This window comes from Natrix helvetica, assembly GCF_964273705.1.
Source record: "Natrix helvetica genome assembly, chromosome: 8".
NCBI classification, from domain to species: domain Eukaryota; kingdom Metazoa; phylum Chordata; class Lepidosauria; order Squamata; family Natricidae; genus Natrix; species Natrix helvetica.
The window spans coordinates 15,873,377-15,897,379 of NC_138559.1; the positions used below are offsets into that span (position 1 = coordinate 15,873,377).

General features: G+C 39.4%; 1 long non-coding RNA gene across 1 annotated transcript in view; it reads left to right on the forward strand.

Moving 5' to 3' along the window:
• LOC309395966 overlaps positions 1 to 24,003 on the forward strand; it is a 478,400-nt gene that overhangs the window by 338,513 nt on the left and 115,884 nt on the right. The gene's annotated exons all lie outside the window — the stretch shown is intronic.

Consider the following 24,003-nt stretch of genomic DNA (forward strand, 5'->3'; position numbering starts at 1 on the left):
TGAATTGTGCAGCATCTATGCTTTAGGTTTTTTCCCTAAAGCCTGGAGGATCACCAAATTAATTTTCAAATTAGAAGCTACCAAATGTTCAGACTCCTCTCTTACCTCCTGTCTCATAGAAGTACCATCCATTTCTTGCATTTGCAACAGAAGCAGAAACATGCACCATCAAAAAGGCTAACAAATGTATTCTGGCATCAGTTAATTGTTTCTCAATTAACCACAGATGCAAATCCTTTCATGCAGATATATTCAGTTTGCATACTTTGTTTCCTTCATGGAATATGATGTCCTATTGGTAGAATTTGGAGTCAGATTTTTAGAATGTTCACCATTTTCTCTGTAAATCCCTCAAGTTTTTCAGTGCATTTGGTTGCCCCAACCATATTTACGTGAACAAAGCTCTTTCTATTTTCATTCCCAGATATTGTTTCCTCCCATGATGTGCATTGTTTGTTTTAAATGGCCACCTCCAGTGTTTCGTTAATTATGTGATTGTCACCAACGACAATGGGAAAAATAGAATTCCATGCTGCCTTTCAGGCCATACTTTGCTATCCATAAAAAAGAAACTGGCTGTGGTACTGAGCTGTGGGTGTAATGAGCAGCTACAGTGATCTAGTTCCAGTAGTTAGCTCTTCTCTTTTACTTACTGTTTCCCTAGAAACAATAATGTTTGAAAAAATTCAGTAAAGTAGGAAATAGATAGGAAATGAACCATCCATCATCATTGGACCTGCAAATCCAAGTTGATTGTTTTATAAAGTCAAAGCAATGGGAGATACTGAGATACATCCTTTATTCCAGATAAACAAATTGGACCAGCATCTCCAGAGATTACTAGTCCTTGTATATGAATATATTAGCTGAATACCCATGCTCCGCTACAAAACCATGACACTTACATCTTAAAAATTAATGAGCAGTTATGCTCGACCTCTCCTCTCCCCTTCTCTCCCTCAGCCTTGCCCCACAGAAATGTCTTCTATCCTATCCCCTTCTCTCCCTCAGGCTTGCCCCACAGAAGCCTCCCCTATCCTATCCCATCCTCTCCAGAGTTATTTTCAAGTTGGAAGGGGGAGTAGAATGTCTAACTAATTAGCATCAGAGCGTGTTAATAATAATATAAGAAATACTAATGATCTGATAGTCATTTCAAAAAAAAAATCCTTTCTTAGCAAGCACCTAGAAGCCAAGAGGAACATACGTGCCAAATTTCAAGCTTGTAGGCTTTACAGTTCTGGAGATTTTGTGATTCTAAGTGAGTGTTTTTAGCATTTATATATATAGATGAACACCAGTAGGAATATTGAGCTCAGGAAGTTTGTTCCAGAATCAAAAGGAAAATGTGGCTATAGGAAGAGGCTTGGTTCTTTGCAGCTATAGAAAAAGAAATGCTGAAGGAGATTTTGAAATCCCATTCTGAACAGAGAGGACCACTAGTTTGAAATGGGAGTCAAAGAGACCATCTACATTAAGACTGAAAAGCCCTCTCTCAACAGAGGGGGAGGGATACAATCCCACCTATATCCTGTTTATAACATAGTACTTTAACAGTTCCAAGAAGGTTCCGTACCCATTTCAGGTGACCCTGAGGACACAGATAAACCCCAAGTGGCCTCAGCAACACTCAGAAAGAGGGCTAATGACCAGATGATTGCAAGGAATATAAATCCTCCCATTCTCTATCATTCAGTCAGAACTGAAGCAGCTTCTTGGATGAGAAGCGAAATGTCTTCATGCAAAAGCAAAGGAAATCCAGTTGCCTTTTGAAAAAGCACCTTTCGGCCAAGGAGGTAGAGAGCCACTTGGTTGGTTTGAATTGAAACCCTGCTGGTCACTGACCTCCTTCTGGCTCCTCCTCTATGCAAATCAGAAGGTTCACATAGGACAAAGCTTATATTCTTGCCCACAGAAAACGCTACGGTCCTACCAGATCTTCTGTCAGCTTCAATCTCCTCTGGTGGCCCTAAGCCCCAAGATGGAGGCTCGGGTGCACCCAGAAAACAGGATCATCTCAGATTTGGGTCAAGCGGTCTGTACAGATTACTCCCTGATGAGTGGCACAAGTTCCTCCTTCATCACCACCTCCACCACATCCCGGGAGGAGCCTGTTTCATCGGAGTAGAAAGTTTGTCCTACTTAGTTCATGTGATAGCTCTGCATCATATTCTGTAGACGATATCTTTTGAAGGAGTAGAAGTATCGTGGGAAACATATTACCAAGCACTGAGGGCAGAGTCATGTTCTCAGCTAGAAAAATGTAATAAACAGGAGAGTTATTGCAAGTAACTCTCCCTGCTTTGAATAAAACAGATTTTTGAGCTGTAGATTCTCAACACACAAGTCGATGGGGGAAAATACAGCCACTTACACTTAGAAATATGCAAAAGGAAATGCATTTTTAAATATGCATTTAAATGCTAATTCCCTGTATACAAATTATAGGCTGTTGAGGAAAGGGGATGGAATAAACATGTAGATAAACACATGCAAATTTGTATATACTGAAAATAGGCTAATTTGTACCTCTCCAAAGAAAAAGGAAAATACAGTTGCTTCTGCTTTGCTGTATCTCCCACCTCCCCTTCACACATGCACCCCTGTTTATTGGCATGTCCTATAGGCTGGTATTAAGCCTTGATGGTGGCAGCCTGGCATTTTTTTAATCAGCATCCCCAGAGATTTTGTGTACTGGGAGGAAGGACATAAAAGGTGAGAGCTATACAAATGCCCCAAGTTTTTCCCAAATAGGCATTTAATACTTTACCATGGAAACCATCAAAGGGATACCTCTGTTATTTTGTATGTGTATGTTTTTTTAAACAATAATCCCAAAGGGAGAGGGGGATAATTGAAATCAACTGCAACTGGATTAGGGAAACAGAGGAACTGAAAGGGTTAAAAATTAAAAAAGAAGAATACAAAACTCAGGCATTCGCGGACGATATGGTTTTTATAATAGAAGACCTTTTTGAAACAGGGAAAGTATTAATTCAAGAAGTAGAGGAATTTGGTAAAGTTGCAGGCTTAAAAATAAATAAAAATAAAACAAAGATAATTGCTAAAAATCTCACACAAAGGCAAAATGAGGAATTAGAGAGAGTATTGGAAATGCAAATAGTTAAAAAGGTGAAATATCTTGGAATCTGGATAATGGCTAAATGTTCTACTATAAAAGAAGACAATTATTCAAAATTATTACAGCACATACCAAAGGACTTGGAAAATTGGGTTAAATTACAATTATCGCTGATTGGAAGAATTGTGACCATAAAAATGAATGTCCTACCAAAAATTTTATTTCTATTCCAAACTGTACCAATAAAATTAGGGATTTTTTTTTTTTGTGGAACTAAATAAAATAATTTTAAAATTTATTTGGCTGGGGGGGAAAGCTAGGATAAAATTAAAATTACTACAAGACTCTAGAATCAAAGCAGGATTTGGCCTCTCAGATTGGGAGCTTTACTCTCAGGCAGCAGCGGTAACATGGCTCAGAATAGATAATAAGAATAGATAATACTTCAAAATAAAAGAATATTGACAATAGAGGGTCATGATTTACAGCTGGGTTGGCATGCTTTTATCTGGGAGAGAAATAGTAAAGCCCATAAATACTTCCAGAGACATCAGGTAAGAGGAGCCTTACTAGAAATATGGATGAAAATCAAAAGAAACTTCTACACAAAAATTCCCAGATGGATATCAACCATGGAAGCAATTATCTACCCCAATGTAATAGATTTGAATAGGATATTGACATATAAGGAGTTATTGGATGGGCAAGGAAAACTTAAAACAAATCAGGAGTTAAAATTACAGGGAATTAAATTGGGCTGGTGGCCGTACATACAAATTCAGACAAGATACAAAAAGGACTTAGAACAGTACAGATTTCAAAACGAACAAGAATTGGACAAAGTAGTAACAGGAACAGAAGAAAAAATGATTACAAAAACATACAATCGTCTCTTAAAATTCAAAATGGAAGAAACCGGGAAGGAAACAATGATAATTTGGGCTAAAAACTTCGGGTATAATATTGAATTGGAACACTGGGGAAAAGTATGGGGGGAAATTATAAATTGACAATGTCAGCATCTTATAAGGAAAACATTTACAAATGATTGGCCAAAATGTTCCCAAATAGGTCTCCACACTGTTGGAAATGTTACCACCAACAGGGGACCTTCTATCATATGTGGTGGATGTGTCCGAAAGCCAAAGAATTCTGGACCAAAATTCAAAAATGGTTGGAAGAAATAATCGAACAAAAAATTGACATGAACCCTGAGCTGTTTCTTCTAGGAATAATAAACACAATTTTAGTAATGATATCCAATATTTAATGCTTCATATAATCACTGCTGCCAGAATTTCATACGCCCAAAGTTGGAAACTAAAAAGCATTCCACCAAATGCAGAAACCATAAAAAAGGTCTTAGAATGCTCAGAAATGGGCAAACTAACGATGGAACTAAGAGATAGAGAGGAAACAGAGTACTACAAGATATGGAACAGGTGGTATAACTGGCTTGAAAAGAGATGTAAAATCAATGCATAAGGAACACATAGCAAACACAATGAAAAGAGAGGGCATATATTTAGAAAGCAATAGAGATGGAAATATTGTATATACTGTAAAAATGAGAAAGTATGAAACAAAGAAGAACATGTATAAAAAATAGAATGGAAAATGGAAAACCTGAAATCAGAAAAAAAGAAATACCGATAACAGAAAGCTGCAAAAGTGTAATTGTGATTTTAATGTTTGGAAAATGTCAAATGTTTTTTTAAAAAAAAGAAAAAAACCAACTGCAGCTTTTAAACTGTGTTTTAAATTGATGGAAGACAACAAAAGATACTGAAAGGATGTTAGATAAAAGGAAGAAAACACAAAGCCCAGGGAAAAGGGGGAAAGAAAGAAATTTTTAAAAATATAAATTTATGATAAGCAGCAAAAGAAGCATTGGATGACAACAAATCTCTATTTAATGTCTATTTCATACAAGTCCAGCTTGAGGCCAGGCTTAGTTTGGTTACTCCAAGTTTTAGCAGATATCAACAAGTGCTCAGGTAGATATCATTCTGTAGTGATTTACATCGGGTGGGTTGCGACCAGCAATACTGCCAGTTTGCTCGTGTGTGCGCTTTGCGCACGCATGCACAGTACAATTAAAATTGTTCTGTGCATGCGCAGAATTGAAAAACAAGATGGTGGCACCAACGGCGCCAACCGGGGAACCAATTTGGGGGCATAGCAGGCCTGGGTCGCTGCTGGTTCCAGCAACCCAGGCAGCCAGACCGCTACCGGTTTGGCTGAACTGGTCCAAATCACCACTGATTCACATTCAGGTCTTGTCAAAGACAAGGCACCTTTTAAACATAGCAGTGAACGATTGCCTGCTAAATATACAAATTCCAAGTTCATACTTTCTTTTCCAACATGAATTCAGAAACATATTCCCATGCAATATGTATGATACTACAAACAAAATCACATATTCTTTACGCCATGACCATTTCAGAAAATTCTAGTCTATGGAAAAGAAACAAAAAGTATCAGACTTCTTGTATAACAAGCTAGACTGAAAATAGTCCAAGAAGCAGAATCCCCAAGAGTTTTGATTAGTATCATTTATTAGGGAGGAGATCAATGTAATAATACAAGGATTCCAGCAAGTACTCTAGTTTCGAATGAGAAACCTACTTATAAGTAAAGTAAGGCTGCAAGATTTTGCTTCTCCCTCATAGTTTTTCATCATAAAAAGGCAGAGTCTGGTCTCTTTGGTGAAGGCAAGAGATTGCTGATTGTTTGGGGAATAGCTACTAGATGGAAAATCAGCTCTCACAAATAGGATGAAAAGTTTTCTAAAACCAATTCCAAACAGCCAGATCTCCAGCACAGAATTTATAGCAAAAACAATCCCCACCACGTCTAATCCTGTGATAATCCTGGATGATAATACACAGTTACAATTCCATAAAGATTAGCATTTCTACTCAAGATTCTTCTCCTAAGAATCCATGTATCTGATCGAGAATAATTTTCACCAGATAGATACAGATATCAACTAGAATGCTTTTGGCATAAGACTTTGAGATTGGTCTCAAACTGAAATTCCATCAATAAAAGACTAACCCTTTCCTAAACTGAAAACCTGGACTTTGTAAAGGCCTTACGAGCACATTCATCTTCATTTTTGCTCAAATCATGTCTTGCTAGTCAACCTTTTGAAGTCAATACTTATTTTGCCTGGGTGCTTTGCACTAAACCATTTCTTTCACAGTTCTACTGTGAGTAAAAAGAATAATTCAAGCTTCAGATTACTTGCCTAACCTTTAATTGAGAAACTTAAATTTATTTATTTATTTATTTATTTATTTATTTATTTATTTCTTAGATTTTTAGACCGCCCCTCTCCCAAAAAGGGACTCGGGGCGGTGTACAGTCAATACAATAAAACCAATCATAATAATTAAGCTACATTTAAAATACATTTGGAGGGGGAGATAGGCTATACTAAGAAATAAATACCTAAAAACATCACAATTAAAACCCCAAACCCTAAAATAAAATAAATCCCTGGGAGGTAAAACTAAGAAAGTGCCAGGCCAGCTGATTGAAATAGGTGAGTCTTTAACTTTTGCCGGAAGGAACGGAGGTCGGTGGTAGTTCGAATGTCTGGGGGGAGGTCATTCCAGAGGGTTGGGCCCATCATCCATTAAAACAAGACATTGTCTGCCGATAAGCAGATAATGTACAGCTTGACATTCCTGGTACTGTTCCTCACTTAGCACAGAAGTAGAGCTTCTATTCATGTTGCTTGGGTGAAGGATAACATGCTTCCATGGCAAGAATAGATGCTGACCAACTAGTCTATCAGGGAATAAAATAAACCGAACCAACAGCTTAAGACTGTGTGTACATTCAAGGGTTTGCTTTGCTTTGGATTCCGACTCCCTGTCAGATTTACGTTTGTCCCCCTCCCCATTTGTCATACCATCAGAAAAAAAATATAGGTAGTCCTCGACTTAATGACTACAATTGAACCCAGACTTTTTGTTTCGAACACATTTGTTAACTGAATTCTGCTCCATTTTATGACCTTTCTTGCTGCAACTGTGAAGTGAATCGCTGCAGGTGATTAGTAACCTGATTAAATTAGTAACCTGATTGTTAACTGAATCTGGCTTTCCCACTGACTTGGTTTGTCAGGAGGTTGCAAAAGGTAATCCCACGAGCCCGGGATACTATAGCAGTCATAAATGTAAGTCAGTTCCCAAGCGTCTGGATTTTGATCATGTGAACCTTGGGTTGCTGCAACTGTAGTAAGTGTGAAAAACAGCCATGGGTCCCTTTTTTTCAGTGCCATTGTAACTTGGTCACTAAATGAACTGTTGCAAATTGAGGACTACCTGTATATTCTCAGAAATAAACTCCCACACACTTATTCCAGCGAAGGCTTTTCTTGTGGTAAATCCGTTTAATATCGGGTCCTGAATTCTCTCAAAATATTAGCAAGTCCACATACATACACACACACACCTCTGGAACAAGTGGCATGAAAAACGAGGGCACCAATGAAATCTGATCAGGAGGCTGGATTGAATCTTGCTTCTCTGCAGGGTGGTAGTGATTAATGGGCACACCCTTCCCTCACCATCCATCCTCATCTTTGCAAAAGAGAACGCAAGAGAGCTTGACAGGAACAAGCACTTTTGTGCAAAGAAGGCAATTGTGGGAATGTGAATCAGTCTCCAGGAGATTCCTGAGGTCTTCCATGCCCGTAATAAATTGCTCTTGCCACTTGCAAGAATCTTATGAAGAAAAATGGTAAGAGCGAAAGAAGTGGATTTTTTTTAATATAAAAAAAATCCCCTTCCCACTTAAAAAAACTGAAAGGGATTTCACCGACCTTGTTTGGGCAGTGGAGTTTTGTAGTCAAAGATTTGATCTGACTTTCTGGCCAAATGCTTTTTTTAAAAAACTTTTTTCTCCCAATAGAAAATAAATAGAACAGGAGGGCTGCTACTGCTGAAGGTGCTTCCTTCGTGGTTGCCTGCTGCAGAATTGTCCGAGGGTGTTAAATCAGCTGCCCCAAGGTTGAAAAACAGACTGCTTGTGCTGTTTGCTCTCTAAATTCATCTGTCCCAGCACTAAAATAATTTAGAGGTAAAGGTTTCCCTTTTCCAGTTGTGGCCAATTCTACAGGCAGCGCTCATCTCTGTTTCTTAGTCAAAGGAGCCAACGTTGTCCAAAGATGCTTCCATGGTCATGTGGCCTGCCTGACTATACACTGTTACCTTCCCACCAAAGTGGTACCTATTAATCTACTCGCATTTTCATGCTTTCCAACTGGTGGGCAGGAGCTGGTGTAAGTAATGGAGTTCATCCTGTTGCACAGCACTTGAATCTCAAACCTGGGCTGTCAACTTTCCAGCTGACAAGCTCAGCTGCCAGCTGACCACTGAGCCATCACACCCCCTTTTCACACCCAAGAAATTTAGGTTTCAGTAATCTCAGAGGACGGACAAGTAGGCCTTGAAAAGAGATCACTAGCAATCAGATCTGCTCCTTCATTTTATTTTCTTGAGGAGGTAATCTTTTGATTATCCTCTGGCTTCATGCTGCCGGTGATGTGAATTCTTCTTCAGGAGAGCTTAAGCAAGCAGAAATGAATAAGGTATGAGGTAGCCTAATTTTCGGGATGCTTGAGCAACATCATCAAAGTGTCATCAAGCTGTCCTACTCGCCTTCCAAAACAAATCCTTGGTTTGGGTATCAAGGATGCTTAACAGCAAGAATGCATTCTGCACACACCCAGATATACTTCAGTTATATTGTTTTTCTTAGGCTTGTGTTATACCCTGATGAGAAGCTGGGTAGCGATCCTGATTTGTTTGTCCTTGAAAAGGACAACTTCTCAAAGGTGAGATGTTGATCTTTTATTTATTTCATTTCTTCCTTATCACTACACAGACACAATAACAGCAGAGATCTATAATCCAACCTGCCAGAGTTGTCCTTCATCATTTTCCCTTTACTCTTGACTAAAATCATTCGTTTACAAAAGTCACTGATGGGAAAGGGGACATTTTTTCCCACCTGGACTGAATTTCCTCTGTTTAAAGGTTACAGCACTCAGAAGTGGCTCATATGACACCTGCTGACAAGCCTTGGCCTTTCTCAAATTCAATTATCAATTTTAGTTTGTTTTCCCTATTGTGAGAGTGTCAGAGTAAGATGCCCTTTTTTATTCCTCCTGAAAAGAACACTTGCTATTATTGGAATCTGTTTATTTTGTTTGTTACTTAATTTTTAATATCTGAAGCAGTGGGCTGGCTGATTTCCATGGAAATCAGAAGAGCTGTTCTAGTTCCTACTTCCTGCTTTTACCTACTGAAAAACATAGGGAGACCATCCTCCTGCAATTCTGATTTTCTTACTTGATCAAGGAGAGAAGCAACTTAGAATTGAGGAGCAATTTCCTGACAGTTAGAACAATTAATCAGTGGAACAGAAGTTGCCTCCAGAAGTTGTGAATGCCCCAACACTGGAAGTCTTTAAGAAGATGTTGGATAGCTATTTGTCTGAAACGGTATAGGGTTTCCTGCCTAGGCAGGGGGTTGGACTAGAAGACCTCCAAGGTCCCTTCCAACTCTACTATTGTATTGTATTGTATTGTATTGTATTGTATTGTATTGTATTGTATTGATGCTCAGATTAGAAAACATGATTATTTGCTTTAGGTTTCAGCTTTTTAAAAAAGAACAGTTTAGCTTGTGGGTTCCTTGGTATTCTCTAGTATAGAGTATATAAATGAGAGCAAACCTCCACTCTCTTCTAGCTCTAATGATGTTACTTAGTTTGGTAATGAAATGTTTGCAAGAAAACAATCAAACTCAAAGAACAGCAAGGACCCTGAGCTACAAATATTATTTTCTAGCAGTACAGTTTGGTTTATAGTAGATCAACTCAGAATGAAGAGATCATTCCTAAAAACTGTGTAAGAAAAGGAACACAGTAAGAGAAAATGGAACTTTTAGAAATGCATTTTAGGAAAAAAACATTATTTATTTTACATAGTATTTAAAAAGGCAAACTAAGAAGAAAGATGGAATGGGAAATAGTCCTCTGGATGATTTTCCAGAATTATATTACAAAAGGTCCACTTGGCCCAATCATAAATTAAATATAGTTTTTCATTCTTTTTGACTGCAAAGCAAATAACTGAAATGAATGTTTTAATTTGGCTCCATCTTTCTTTTCAATGAAATGTCATTTTTCTTCCCATACTCAAGCACTTTCTTACTTGATCACCTTAAGAACTACAGTTGCAGGGCAGCTTCTAGCGTTTTCAGGAAGCAATCCTCCCACTTGGAGTTCCCTGCCTTATGCACTTCTACAAGCCCTGCTCCAGGTATCACCGATGCAACTGATAGCCAAAGTCCTATTTGTCTGAAATAGCAATAGCAATAGCACTTAGACTTATATACCACTTCGTAATAGTTTACAGCACTTGCTAAGCGGTTTACAAAGTCAGCATATTGACCCCCAACAATCTGGGTTCTCATTTTACTGATCGCTGAATCAACCTTGAGCCAGTGAAAATCAAATGTCAGACTGTGGGCAAAGTTTGTCTGAAATATATAGAATGCAGTACAGTGGTACCTCAATACTCAACGTTAATTAGTTCTGGGAGGACCAATGGGTGCTAAAAACTATGAGTGCCAAACAAACCTGTGACTTACCACATGACCCTTTGACTGACCTTCCCAGCATGGCTGACGTCCTTTCCACCTTCTACAGTCGACCCCTTCTCCATTGTGCAGCACGCCGAATACCAAGGAAACTACAAGTACCTTGACAAAATATTCACATCAAAATGTGTTGAGTGTCAAATTTGGCGAGTTTTGAAGCATTAAAATACTGAAGCACCACTGTACTGCATTCTAACCACCAGGGCTCCTATAGTATAATGTTTCCTGCTTGACCAGGGGTTGGACTAAAACACCTTCAAGTTTCCTTCCAACTCATTCATTCTCTTATTTTGAGATACTCTAGGATGTGGCTACCCTGAGAGTCTTCAACCTCCTCTTTCTTCCAGCTCGGGATTGCAGAGCCTCTTCATCTGGTCCTCCCTCTGGGAAAGCTCTGTGTTGCCAAAACTGTCCCCCATAGCTTCTTTGGGGGGCACAGTCCATCACATCCTTCTGGGAAACTGTTTTGGATGGCATGGCTTGCAAACATCATTTAGTTGCCTTCTCCTTACCCCAACCCTAACCATAACCCTAAGCAGGATGTTGTCTTTTGGGTCTTTTCTTTTGGATCCGAGGCCTGCCACACTTTCTGTTATTCTACTATGCATTTCCTATTGTGGGAAAATGGGTGGGTGGATTATATGGAGTTGGATGATATTTAGCCATAACAACATTCTTTTATAAATCCAAGATCATCCTTTGTCTCTGCACCTGGCCTGAACTGCCAGCATGGCAGTGGAAGATTGGACCACGTGATGGACTTGTGGATGCGGGGGCAAGACCTTGAACTTTCAACTGGGTGGGGGAAACCGGGAAGCTTTCAGATTCGGGTTTTCCCAGATGTGCCAGATATCTTCCTATCTTATGGTTCTGAGTTTCTTTGTCAGGATCATTTTTAATGCATGCAGAGCAATGGACCTCTGTTTGAACCCACTCTGCCTTAATTGAAAAGGGAAACGTTTGGAAGCTTCATTAGTTTTGGGGGGTTAAACGTGATGAGCTTCATAAAGCAAACATATACTTATTTGCAATGTTTAGCAGGATTTGGGCAATGAAGTCAGCAGACAGGATATATTTTGCAAAGATTTTCCATCCATACCTGCTGTGATGAACGGGAACAGCACAAGAGAATGGTGTCCCTAAGCAGCTCCCATTTACTTATACTGTCCATGCCCAGCGAAGAATCACAGAGGATTTTGTCCTGAAGGGGTTAGAGGAACAATTAGTCACCAAATCTTTCTGGAAAGATGCTTCCTGATCCCTTTCAGTGTGGCTATTCTGAGCTTTTATTCCCCAAGCTATGACAGTCATGATCACAGCTCTGCTGTATCCCTAAGGAAGAAAAAACAGCTTATTTCTTGATGGACGTGCTCTTGCTTTTCTGGTGACATTTAAATCTCTCTTTGTGCTCCACTCGGGGGGGAGGGGGAACTGAAGAAAAGGTGCTGTACTAGGTGATTTTTATTCCTGAGAGTGTTATTACAGCAAATGTTGTTTAAGGTACAAAAATGTCATCTGCTGGAAAATGTTCCCCGGCACAAGGGGCTGACTATTGAGTAAAATGAATTGTGAGGTAAGCAGGATCTTGTCGGATGAGATAAACGTGAAAGAAGAATGTTCTTTCTTTTAAAATGGTGGTGGGGCTTTAATTCTTTAGAGGAGAAGCAAATGGAATTCAAAAGCAATCTTGCCTAATGCTAACACATCTTAGTGGCTCATAGGGGAGTTGGACTACAAATCCTATAACCCATAATATGATCTTCTTGGAGTTGTAATCAAACTAAGCCTGGTCTAAATGAACTTCCAAAGCCTCTTTTGGATTTCAACCAAGGCTTTCCGAGCCTTATATTTGGATATAATATTTATTTATATTGTATTTGTGTATCAAATTTGGAGACCGCCTGGCAAGTGCAGGAAATCCAGGCAGTTCAAATGAATATAGGTTTATGGTATGCTAATATGCTTTATAAGAATCTGAACTACTAACAGTCAAAGCAAATTGGCAATAGATAAGAGTCAATGGAATTCAAGATGGGCTGGATTTAGATCTCTTGTGGGTGTAAAGGGACTCAAGACTAATGATGAGCTTGACCCATCCCTCACGCTCAGCTTAGTCAACTCCTATACCACCCATCTCACCAGTGGTGGGTTTCAAAAATGTTTAGACCCTCTTCTGTTTTGTGGGAGTGGCTTGCCGGACATGTGACTGGGTGGGAGTGGCTTGCCAGCCATGTGACTGGGTGGGAGTGGCTTGGCAGTCATGTGACTGGGCAGGAGTGGCTTGGCAGTCATGTGACTGGGTGGGAGCAGCTTGGCAGTCATGTGCCCGGGTGGGAGTGGCTTGGCAGTCATGTGACTGGGTAGGAGTGGCCAAGACAATGTCACTGAATTCTTTGCCCCAATGAATGATCTACAAAAAAAGATATAAAAAAGGAAATTTATTATTTTGTGCACTTACTACTTAAATAAGATTAAAATAAGTACACAAAACAGGAAGGAAGATGACTGTCCTTGCCAGTTTTCAATATCACTGACCACCTTGCTCCAATGAATGGCCTGCACAAAGAAGAGACAGAGAAATGAACTCTTCAATTGCATGCACTGCATTAGGATGAAACAAGCACACAAAGCAATAAAATAGCTACTTACATTGGAAAGATGACTGTCCTTGCCGGTCTTCTACATCACTGATCACACTTGCTCCAATGAATGCCCTGTACAAAGAAGAGACACAGAAATGAACTCTTCAATTGCATGCACTACTATATTAAGGATGAAACCAGCACACAAAATAATAGAAAAGGAAGATGAATGTCCTTTTGTGTGTCTTCAACATCACCGACTGACCACGTTGCTCCAATGAATGGCCTGCACAAGGAGATACAGAAAGGAAGACTTTAATTGCATGCACTACTATATTAAGGATGAAACCAGCACACAAAGCAATAAAACAGCTATTTAACGTAGGAAAGATGACTGCCTTGCCGGTCTTCTACATCACTGACCATACTTGCTCCAATGAATGGCCTGCACAAAGAAGAGACACAGAAATGAACTCTTCAATTTGCATGCATTACAGTAAGGATGAAACTAGCACACAAAGCAATAAAACTGCTACTTACAGAGGGAAGATGACTGCCTTGCTGGTCTTCTACATCGCTGACCTCACTTGCTCCAATGAATGGCCTGCACAAAGAACAGACACAGAAAGGAAGACTTTAAGTGAATGCGCTTACACTTTACAGAAGAATAACACAATGAAAAGAGATATACTCAAGTACTTACTTGTGTTATTGGTTTTCTGGTTGAAGATATTTCCAGATTGTTCCAGCCCAGTCAGGCACCATGTACTGAGTCTGGTAGCAGATGGGAAAATGCCACACCCTCCCCCACTTCCTGCAGGGCTTGTTGCTTGGACAGCCAGCCCCGTGCTGGCAACGGGCTCTGGAGCTGCAGCGTGTGCCAGCTGAGGGGATGGGAGGCTGTGTCTACATCCAGAAACCATTCCCACTGCACACAAAGGGTGGAGAGCACACTGTGGCTGATGGGTTTCTGGCTGTAGCTGCCCCACCCCCTGCCTCACTTCACCTTTTCCTGCAGGACAAGCCTCCCGCTCACCACACCACCCACTGGAGACCTCTGCATTCCCTCCCCAACCCTGCCTAAATCCATAGGCACCCACCCGTGCAAGCGACATCAAGCAGGCCATGCCCCCTGGTTACACCACTACCCCTCACCCATGGAGACAGCCAAAATGCTGATCTTGCCCTCAATAAAATTGAGTTTGACACCTCTGCTTTAGGTTGAGCAAGTTGTTAATTGTCTTGCACTTGCGAGAAATTTTTCTTTACTGTGCAAGGACCAGGCGTTGTTCCAAGGCTGCAGGTTCTGAGGCTCCGAGGCTGCAGGTGCCCAGGCAGGAGTGGGGGGAAAACTGCCCAACTTTCCCCTCCCAAAGCAACATCAGAAGCTTGTCTGGAGAGGCTTTTTTAAAAGAAAAAGCCAAAAAAGCCGCAAGATCCGGAGCTGCCAGTCTCCAGTAAGATGCGCATCTCACAGCCCGCCCCACCACGCCCTGCTCCACCCCATCCCCTGCCCCACCTGACACCCCCAAATTGCACCCCACTGCCAGCGTCTCTCAGACGTTGTGTGCAGGGAAAACCCTTGCACAGTAAAGAAAAACTTCCAAAAAAGTTCCTAACTTTTTCTGTGGGCGTGGCTTGGTGGAGATCATGTGGCTGAGTGGGCATGGGCATGAGTGATGTCAAGTTGGCCATGCCCACTCAGTCACATGCCCTCCCACCTAGAAACGCCCACCGAACAGGTAGTGAAAAATTTGGGAAACCTACTACTGCGATAAATGTAACTTGCAGGGCTGTGGAGAAGATAAAGAGTATTATGTATGTGAATGAGAAGAAGACATCACAAGAGACTGGTAAGCTTCACCATCTAACAAAGATCTGAGACTCTATTCAAGAATTCATGATGCAGCATTTTCTTGAAGTTGAACAAGGTTGAGCAATTAGCGTTTGATAGAAGATTGAGGAAAAACGTGAAGGAGGCCATTCTGGATTATATAATTGAAGAAATGTGGGATGAATCTAAAATTATATCACAGTAGCTTGTAACACCGGCCCATGAAAGAATAATTTTGCAGAGCTGTTCCACTCAAATGCACATACCTGAATTCTACCAATTCCATAGTGAAAAACAGAAGCGTCAAAACTAGGGAAGGAGAAGAACAAAACAACCCATCTATCAATCAATGAATTAAAAAAAAGCAGGTTTAAGGATCTCTTGGATCATTTTCAATGCACAACAGCTATGTTCCACTGGTTCTTCCATATCAGCATTGATTGAAATATTTAGTTAGCATGGAATACACCATCTGTGATAGTTGACCTTTAGCTACTCACTTCACTGCTGAATTCTCCAAACTGTACCATCCACAGAAGCTGTGCTACTTTCAAGAGATCTGACTTTATGACACTGCAGCACCACTGTTTCTCAACATATTCCCACTGGGATTCCTCCTGAACTTTAGGTAAAGGGCAGAGGCATTAAAACGCTCCTGGCAGAATAACAGTTTCTACATAAATACAGTAGCTCTCCAAAAACTATTTTCCAGCGGTGTGCATAGCAGGTATGCCTTGAGAATAGAAAACAGAAATGTCTGGAAAAAAAATTCCTTGACTTTTGTTTTTTTTTCCTCCTATTGGACATAGTTGTTTATTTTTATTTTAAACTGCTGAAACAGAAATGAGATTTCTGTATAATCAGAGCGGCCCCTGGTGGTCACACTTTGTACACCATCAGCAAAGAAAAAGCTGGTGTGGTAAAGTTAACCTAGAAATAAACTGGGTTTAACAACACATATTTGCAGTGGATTCATAGCACAGGAACTGTTGAATCTTGGAGACTGGAGGCTGCTTTCCTTTTGAAAGGAGACAATAGATTGTCCGAGTCCCTTCGGGGAGAGGGGGCGGTCTATAAATCAAATAAAATTGAAATTGAAATTGAATTGCCTCCAGTTTGGGATCTTCTCCAAAGATTTCTACAGTTCTGTTCCCTAACACAGCCCCGTATCCTGGAAAAGAATCTAATGCTGGAACAGTGGAAGGGAAAGAGAAGAACAGAAGGACCAACAGCAAGGTGGATGGACTAAGTTACAATGGTGATGAGTGAACCGTTGAGAAATGGGTTTGGGATAGATCCTCATGAAGAAAATCTATCTAGCTACCAGGAGTTGAAAATGATTTGATGGCATACAATCAATCAATCAATCAATCAATCAATAAAACTGTATTTTTCACATGTCCCAAAGATGTTTTTCCAAAGGGCAAGTGGAGTTTCTTGTTTTTTTTTCTTTGAAAACATTTTCTTTCTCATCCAAGAAGTTTATTCAGATGAGAAGCCTCAGAAGTACCGAAGATGCTTCTTGGATGAGAAGCAAAATGTTTTCAAAGAAAAAGCAAAAGTTGCCTTTTGGAAAAGCATCTTTGGGATAATCGTGAGTGATTGAGAATCTCCATAGGCATATGTCTTTCACATATCTTTCCCAATGTAAATTTCAAAGAGTAATTGGAACTGGCCTGCAGTTTCTAGATAATTATATCTAGAGAGGAATATATCTAGTGAGGGAGAATAGGACTCAGCCAATGATCCAAGGATTGCTTGAGTTTTAGGCTGTAATGCCACTAATGCATAATTGTTTTAAAATATTTTCCCCTAAGATGGAATTGAAAGAATGGATTAGTAAACTAAAAGAAAATCAGATATATAAATGGGAAGACCGGAAGAACAAAAGAAAGAATACAACACATTTAAAAACATTTTAGCAGATATTAAATTAAATTGGTTGAATTTAATACAATTAGAGATGGATAAAAGTAAAGGAAAGATTCAAGGAGAAGGATAGACAGTTAACAAAATTAGAAATGATTATAAAAGAATGTGAATTGAACGAAGAATATATAGAGAAAGGAAGAATAGGGAAAATATATAGAATATTAACTGAATTAGAAGAGCAGGCAAAAGGTTTAAAATTAATTTGGTAATCAGATTTGGGAGAAATAAATAATAATGATTGGATAAATATTTGGAATAGAAGATTATATAAGAATATGTCAGTTAGAGTTAAGGAAAATGGATATAAAGAGATATGGAGGTGGTACCTAACATCACGTAAATTAAATCAAATAGATGGTAAACATACAAATATTTGTTGGAGGTGCAAGAAAGAGTCTGGAATATATAAACAAATGTGATGGGATAGTGCACAAAGATATGGGGCACAGTGCTTAGAGAAATTAGAGCACTGTTGAATGTAAATCTAGAGATGTCCATTTAAAAACAAAACTGAAATAGCCACTTGAAATCCCAAGAGAACTTGATGCTCCTCACCAAAATCTCGCAAGATTTCAAGTGACAACATCAGAATCTTGCAAGATGCAGTTCATCTAAAATGATCCTAGCCATTTTAAAAATATCGTTTAATTTGTGGATCCAATAATCTCATGATGGGGGAATCAAGTGTGCTGTAATACATGCCTGCTCTGTTTTTTTCAGCTGTTTGAGGAGGTCCTCAAAAGCATGTGGTTTTTCTGTTAGAATTTAACCTCAAGGAAATAACTGAGAATACTGACATGAAAAATTTAGAGAATAAGTAATGCCAAATGAATACAATGGGGACTGGCAGTGTTTTCATACCCCATGTATGAAAACGATTCTCCAAATTTTCTAAAATATCACAACACCTGCTATCTCGCCTAGTGATCTCTTCACATTTCACACAAGGTCCTCTGAGATGGGCTTTGCCATTCATGAATGTGGAAATCTTGAGAGAGCATGGAACATGCTCTCAGGAAATCTCATAAAACGCAAACAAGAACACCGAAAGCTCAATGTATTTCAGCCATGTATTTTTAAAATCATTATTTTGGAAGCCCCAGGTGCTACTTGGGGCATAAGAGTGCTTTCTCATTGTCATGGGTCCGAGTGATTATTCAAGACTCGGAGGCCTTGGCTTCCTCAAAAATCCTGTTTATTGGGTGCATCATATCGGCAAGGTCAGAGGTAAAACCAACACTGAATACTTCCCACGTTTTTGGTATAATTGAAGAATAGATACTGTCCACCCCCTTGTGTCACAGGTCAAGCTAGCCAACCAAGCAGGTGGTGGTGGACTTCTCAGCACTCCCCTATATCATTGCTAGGGCACATTAAGTTGGCCTTGGTTCTCAGGAGCCTTATCGTTGTTATGTCTGGCACATCGGAGGGAAACATTCCCATTCCATAAGTCCCCCTCTCCTCTTTAAGTATGGCAAGTAAGTAACCAAAGCAAGAAAAATATGGCTTCAGCTAGAGTCATTTCGAGAGTTGACAACCCAGGTATCATTTGAACTGCCTTGTATGTGAAATGCATGGATGTCTCCTTGATCTGATTTATTTCTTGAATAGTAGCTCCAAAGACTTGGCTTTCTAACTATATCTTATATACCAAAAGATCTCTGCTGTGACAGTCGTCAGAAACTATTCAATAGTTCAATCATCTTTTTTGAACAAGACATCCCTGTTTTCTACAAGAGAAAACTTTACTGCTTTATGTAAAGTGCTGTGATTCTAAAGCAGGGAGAAAAATCAATGGACAGATTTTTTTTTCTGAATATATGGATCATCCCTGAGACTGGTGCTTTGCATTTTGTTAAACTGAAGTTGCCTAAATAAAATAAAAAATCTGAATCACCCAACTGGATTTGCAGACTAAATTTGCAGACATCAAATTCATTCGAAGCATTGATTTGATGATCAGTTGACTTCTGAGCATTCTTCTCATCTATTTGGGATTCTAAATCAATTCAATTCAATGATCCCTTTTGGACATCCAAACCAGAATCAAATTATGTGTCAGAATTTGTATGCAAATCTAAATTAACCATTTGAAATTATTTCTCTCTGATTCATGCATTCCTATCAGAAAATATAGACCTTGACAGTTGCCTTGGGATATATTATTGAACATATTGATTCATTTAGAGATTAGATGCATGTGTGAGCAACCCACCACCACCGCACATGCGCAAGTGACCTCCACACAGGGGAGGGGAATTTTTGCCCTCCCCAAGCTCCCGAGGCTTTCCTGAAGCCTGGGGAGGGCAAGAACGGCAAGAAATTTTGATTTCTTTTTTTTAAAAAGGTATTTCTGCTGCTCATTTCCACCAACATCACTTGGGAGGCCTTTCAAAAACTGAAAATGGTGGGTTTCTTCTACCACATATAGTCTATAGCACCACAAAATGGAGGACCCGGAATTATAATCTTAGGGTTACAGATTTGAAGAGATCCTCATCAAGGACATCCAAATGGAACAAAATCCCAGGATATTAGCAAAATCTTCTCAACAGTAAGAAAGGTTCAGCCATGGAACCAATAATCTTGGGAAAGAATGAGCCGTTTTATCTGGGTTGGCCCACGTTCAAATGGAACAGTTGTTTTTGCAGATGTTTTAATTAAGATTGCTACACTACATAGAAGCATGATTTTGTTCCAGATCCATGAGTTTTTCATTTATGGATATTCAGTGTCTTTATGCTTTATCTTGGTCAAGGGAAGTAATGACCTACATATATTCTCAGTCATCTTCTCGGGTATTCTTCCATGGTTTATTTCTTCTTCCTTCAGAATTATGGATTGTCCACTTGTTAAGAAACACAAGCAGCCCAGCATTAGAGGGTACATTATCTCTTGATCTCCCTATCCCTCTCTCTCCTTCTGGGGGAGCTTTCTTGGCTGCCTGACCTACCTCTGCGTGCCAAGAAGAAACATTTAATTAAAACAATGGCCTGATCCAGATGGCCCGCAAGCCATCTCTCTACCCTCCCTGAAAGCGGATAAGCTATTCATCACTGAGAAGGCTGGAGGATGAGACAGAAATAGCTCTTAATTTTCACACCTACCTGACTTCCCTTCATTCTGGAGGCAAGCTATTGACATTTGGTGACATGCAGCTGCCCAGCCATTCCAAAATGCCTCCATTTTCATTAACCAGTGAGAATGGCAGGCGCTGGTTCTCTTTCAGAGCTTTCCTAGTTAGCATCCAGTGAAAATCCAACATACAAGCCTGTCAGTGAAAATATTCAGCAAGTGGCTGGCTGGCTAGCTGGCAGCACGAAGCCAAAACATTTATCCACCTAATTTCATTTCTCAAAGCCTCTTAGCTTTAAATGGAGATTTACAGTTGAGTGATAGGATTAGACAAACTTTTTCCCCCCTGAATATAAGCAGTATGCTGACAAGAGTCCAAGGTGCAGAAAAGCAGCCTTTTGACTCTACCAGAGAAATAAAAGCATAGAGCAGAAGGGGATTAGCCAGTCTGGCTAGGATTACTCACCCAGGATAATCTGACAGATTAGAATGGTGCCTACAAATACAGTTAATAAAGCAAGCTGGATTTATAATCATCCTAGTGTTCTTACTTCTGCTTAATTATACTTCAGCTCAGGGTGCAGGATTTTTCAATAGCTCCCAACAGGGTGCAATGCTGTAAGTCAAAGACCAATAATTTTTGGGTAGCCAGGGGGCAGCCTAACGTTTTGCTTAGTATGTAAAATGATGGTGCCCGTCACATGACTGACAATGGAAATGTTTTTTTTTCTTGTTCTCGCTTCTGTTTTAATTGTGCTGTGCCTATTTTAAGGTTGACATCATTATTTTTAGTGCGTTATTTTCCCCATATGAAAATGACAGGAAACCACATTACGGATCTGGGGTAATTGAATACCAAAATTCAAGTGCAGAATTAGAGAAGGCTTAGAAGCCATAATTTTCTCACTTGTGGTATTAGCACAGCGTAAGTTCTTTGACTTACAGTGGATCTTAGATTGTACACTCGTTCTGCATTTAACTGCATCTGTGCTGCAACACACTCTCCCATCATTGATCAGACCCAGCATTAACAAAGCAGACATTTTATTATCTTCCATTAGAGGTCATGTCTGCCTCATATATTTTTCCAGGCATATTAAATAACTGAATGTCTATGGAGATTCTCAGTCATCCAGGTCACGGTTGTCCCAAGGTGCTTTTTCAAGAGGCAGCTTGGATTTTATTGTTTTTAGAATATAGAATTACAGAGTTGGAGGTCTTTTCTTTGAAGAGACTTCGCTCCTCATCCAAGAAACTTCTTCAACTCTGACTGCATGGTGTGGAATGGAAGGATTTATATTCCTTGCAGACAAGTGGTCATTTGCATTCTTTTAGAGAGTCGTTGAGACCACTTGTAGGTTGGTCTGTGTCCTCAGGGTCAACTGAGTAATTCAAATGGGTGTGGAGCCTCCTTGGAAACTGCTGAAAGGGCTGTGTTGTGGGGCTGTACTTTCTACAGGATGTTTTTATGCTCTGTGTTGAACACAGGTGCAATCGGTGGAGATGAGCCTGTACTGTCTGCATCTCAAACTAAAGCACAAATGGTCTTGTAGTCTGCAATTTGTTCTGGAAATCCATTCATACTCCCACAGCATTTGAAGGGTGTTCACCCCAAATACATTCAGATTAAATAACTGAATGTATTTGCCAAATATGCAATGTTTGGTTAGCATTAAACTTGATTGGATTAGTTTGATTTTTCAAAGTCACTTAAAGAATGCAGAGAAGAGCAACAAAGATGATTAGGGGACTGGAGACTAAAACATATGAAGAATGGTTGCAGGAACTGGGTATGTCTAGTTTAATGAAAAGAAGGACTAGAGGGGGAGACATAATAGCAGTCTTCCAATATCTCAGGGGTTGCCACAAAGAAGAGGGAGTCAAACTATTATCCAAGGCACCTGAGGGTAGAACAAGAAGCAATGGGTGGAAACTAATCAAGGAGAGAAGCAACTTAGAACTGAGAAGAAACTTCCTGACAGTTAGAACAATGAATCAGTGGAACAGAAGTTGCCTCCAGAAGTTGTGAATGCCCCAACACTGGAAGTCTTTAAGAAGATGTTGGATAGCTATTTGTCTGAAATGGTATAGGGTTTCCTGCCTGGGCAGGGGGTCAAATTACCAAAAGTTTTCTTTAATTTGTTTAAAGTTTCCAAAGAGTTGACTTTAACAAGAAACTTTAGGCTGATATCATTATTGAAGAATGACTACAAGTTGTTCACAACAATTATAGCTGATAGACTGAAAATATTGTATAATATATTGTATAATGAAGATCCAATTGGTTTTTTGCCTAAAAGACCATTCAAGGACAATATGTTAGAAATATGTTGGACATTCTGGAATATTTGGAGCAACATATTGAAAAGCAAGCCACATTATTATTTTTTTGATGCAAAGAAGGTCTTTGACACTTTAAACTGGGCTTTCTCGTTCAAGGTTTTGGAAGATATTAATTTTGGAGATAACCTTATAAAATAGGTAAGATCAACTTACACTTCAGAGAAAGCACAAATCATTGTTAACAGAAATCCAACAAATGTTACAGAAAAAGGGACAGGACAGTGATGCCTACAGTAGCCTACAGTAGCCTCTCTTATTTATTTTGGTTTTAGAAGATCCTTTAAAATTAAAATATGAATGGGTAAATTAAAAGAATTTAATGCACTAGCAGATTTAAAGATTATGCAAGCAGAAGTTGAATACTTTTTCACAGAAAATGTGAAAAAAAGAAAATCAAACAGAAGTGATGAATAAAAGAGGTTTTAAGACTGAAAAGAACAATGACAAATATGTATGTTATTTCAAAATAGTGTTAAGGCATGGAATGACATTTTTAAAAAGCATGTTAAGATGGGAGAAACTACAACTGTCATTGTTGGGGGGAATATCTTGCCTAGAATGATGTTTTTATTTGCGACAATATCTCTTTTGACAACTGATGCACCATTTAATCCATGGCAGAAGGATATACCTAAACGTGTGTGGCAAGGAGAAAAATTGTGTGCCAAGTTATACACAGGGTGTTTACAAGATGCAGAAGAAAGAGGGGCATTGGATTTACCTGAATTGTGATTATATTTTTCAGCTTACTGTTTGGTTTGTATGGAAGAGTGGATGCTGCTTTTGGAGTTAGAAGCTCATAACATGAGATTTAGATGTCATGGATATTTGTTGTATGATAAAGTCATTGTCAACATGGATATTAAAAATCTTTTATGTTACATGTGCCATATTAAGAACATGGAAAAGATACAAATCCAGGTTTTGTCCAAAATCACTTAGCACAATAAGCATTTTGTAGCCTAATGAAAAGAAACATTAGGGATGACGGGATGGCAAATTTTATTGTTGCAAAATAACAAAAGCTGGTTTCTAATTGCACATTTCTCCATCAATTTTCAGTTTCTACAGAAGCTTGTACTTACTGATCTGAAAAAGATCCATAGGGACCGTTCTGTCTTATTTATATTTCTATGGAAGATTTGAACGCTAGAGAGGCTGCCCAACCTTAAAGAGATACTGTAGTTATACAAGAGAAAATCTGCATTCTTCACCTTATACTAAATGCTAGTGGAAGATCTCTGCATTCAGCCATGATAATTTCACCTGAATATTCCTTTGCAAAAATTAAAATAATGTCATGTTCATCAGACTGAGCAGTGGTGAAATACATTTTTTTTTACTACCAGTTCTGTAGGCGTGGCTTGGTGAGAGTGACAGGGGAAGGATACTACAAAAATCTCCATTCCCTCCCCACTCCTGGGGGAAGGATATTGCAAAATCTTCATTCCCACCACACTCTGGGGCCAG